Raw genomic sequence first — 2,500 nt, 5'->3', positions numbered from 1 at the left:
ATAATAATAATAATAATAACAATAATAATAAAAATAATAATAATAATGATAATGATAAATATAATGATAATGACGATAATAATAATAATAATGATAACAAGCTATCGTATAATGATAGTAATAATAACAACAATAATGATAATAATGATAATAATAATACTAATAATACTAATAATACTAATAATAATAATAATAATAATAATAATAATAATAATAATAATAATAATAATAATAATAATAATAATAATAATGATAATAATAATAATAATAATAATAATAATAATAATAATAATAATAATAATAATAATAATGATAATAATAATAATAATACATACATACATATACCAAGGCTTTTTCCCCCTTCCAAGGGAGGTAGCCAAAAAGGGAAAGGCATAAAAACACTCCCACCCATTTCATCCCTAAATACACTCCACACCCCTCCCACCCTTCCTCTCATCTGAGCACCTCCTGGATGACGGGTCATCCCTGCACCCTGCCCACCGCCCTGGGTCAGAAGCAGTGTCGCAAGACACAGTACATCCACAGCAAGGCCGCTTCATTTAATCGGCGACCCCCCCTCTCCGTCCCCCTTTGCATATAAGGAGAGGACGGGGAGAAATCCCTTCGGGCTGCGTCAAAATTTGCTCACACATACTACCCCACCCCCCACCCCCCCGCCCATTCCTCCTCATGCAGTCACAACATCATCCATATACAACCATTCTCCACTCACCTCTGTCTTCCGTCCTCTCCCTTCCTGCCTCAACAGACATTCCCCTCTTCCCCAAAGCCCCCTTCACCCCATCCATCCACCTCATCCTAGGACGTCCCCTCATGTTCACTCCCTCCACATCTGCCTTCCATACCTCTTTTACTAGTCTTTCTTCACTCATTCTTTCCATGTGTCCAAACCATCCTAATATTCTTTCATCAACCCTCTCTCCCAAATCCTTTTTCACCCCTGTTCTCCTCCTCACCTCCTCATTTCTCACTCTATCTAGCCTAGTAACCCCCACCATACTTCTCAGACACCTCATCTCAAACACATTCAAACTCCTTCTCTCTTCTTCTCTTATGTTCCACGTTTCTGCCCCATACAGTGCTGTTGGCACAATCACTCCTTCATACAGTCTCCTCTTCGCATCCATTCCCAAATGTCTATTTCTCATTACACTCTTTAAACCACCAAGGCATTTACTCGCTTCTCTCAATCTACATTCTACCTCCACCTTCACTCCACCTTTTCCTGCTACACTTGCACCCAAGTATCTAAAACTATCCACTTCCTCCAGTCGCTCTCCCTTAATGTTCACTTCCAGTCTACTGCCACTTTCACCCCTTGTACATCTCATCACCTTACTTTTACCCACCTTTATCTTTAGCTTTCTTCTATCACATACTCTCCCAAACTCTGCCACCAGCTTCCTCAATCCCTCCTCTGACCCTGCCACAAGCGCAGTGTCGTCCGCAAACAACAGCTGGCTCACCTCCCACTTTTCTCCATTTTCTTTAACCATCTCCAATCCCTGACTCACTACCCTAGCATTCACCTCTCGCACCACCCCATCCATGTATAAGTTGAACAGCCAGGGCGACATAACGCATCCTTGACGAAGTCCCACCTTTACTTCAAACCACTCACTCTCTCCATTTCCAATCCTAACACATGCTCTACTACTCACATAAAAACTCTTGACAGCTCACAAAAGCTTTCCTCCTATCCCATAAATCTGCATAACCTCCCACAGTGCCTTTCTGTCTACCCTATCATAAGCCTTTTCCAGATCCATAAAAGCCCAAAAAACATCCTTCCCCTTTCCTATAGCTTTCGCACATATGTGTCTTACCACAAAGATCTGATCTACACAACCTCTACCCGTCCTAAATCCACACTGTTCCTCACCAATTACTCCTTCTGTTCCTCTCCTAATCCCCTCAATTAAGATTCTCCCATAAGCCTTCCCTACTACACTCAACAGGCTAATCCCTCTGAAATTACTACATTCACACGTGTCCCCTTTTCCCTTGTAAAGAGGAACTATACAGGCACTACTCCAGTCCTCCGGTACTCTACCCTCTCTCCAGCAAACATTAAATAACCTCACCAACCAGTCCACCATCACTGAACCTCCCTTTTTCAGACATTCTGCATGACATCCATCCAGACCAGGTGCCTTACCTGCTTTCATCATCTTTACAACTGCCTTCACCTCATCCTTCCTTATTTCTCCTCCATTCTCCTCACTCATCACTCTCATTTTCTTCGTATTTCCCACTGCAGCTATCTTTCCTTCCCTATCCTCCTTCATATTCAGCAACTCCCTAAAATATTCTGCCCATCTTCCCCTCACTGCCATCTCTTCCATTATCAACTCTCCATCTGTACCTTTTACCTTTTCTTCCCTACTTGATTCGCCTCCTCTTCCTCTCTTAATTTCTTTCCAAAACATCTTTTTATTACTTTCAAAATTTTCTGTCATACTCCTACCCCATTTCACAT

Source organism: Oratosquilla oratoria, chromosome 23, assembly GCF_046742065.1.
Source record: "Oratosquilla oratoria isolate Oo_2021 chromosome 23, ASM4674206v1, whole genome shotgun sequence".
Lineage (NCBI taxonomy): Eukaryota > Metazoa > Arthropoda > Malacostraca > Stomatopoda > Squillidae > Oratosquilla > Oratosquilla oratoria.
Note: the sequence above shows the minus strand (reverse complement) of the source record.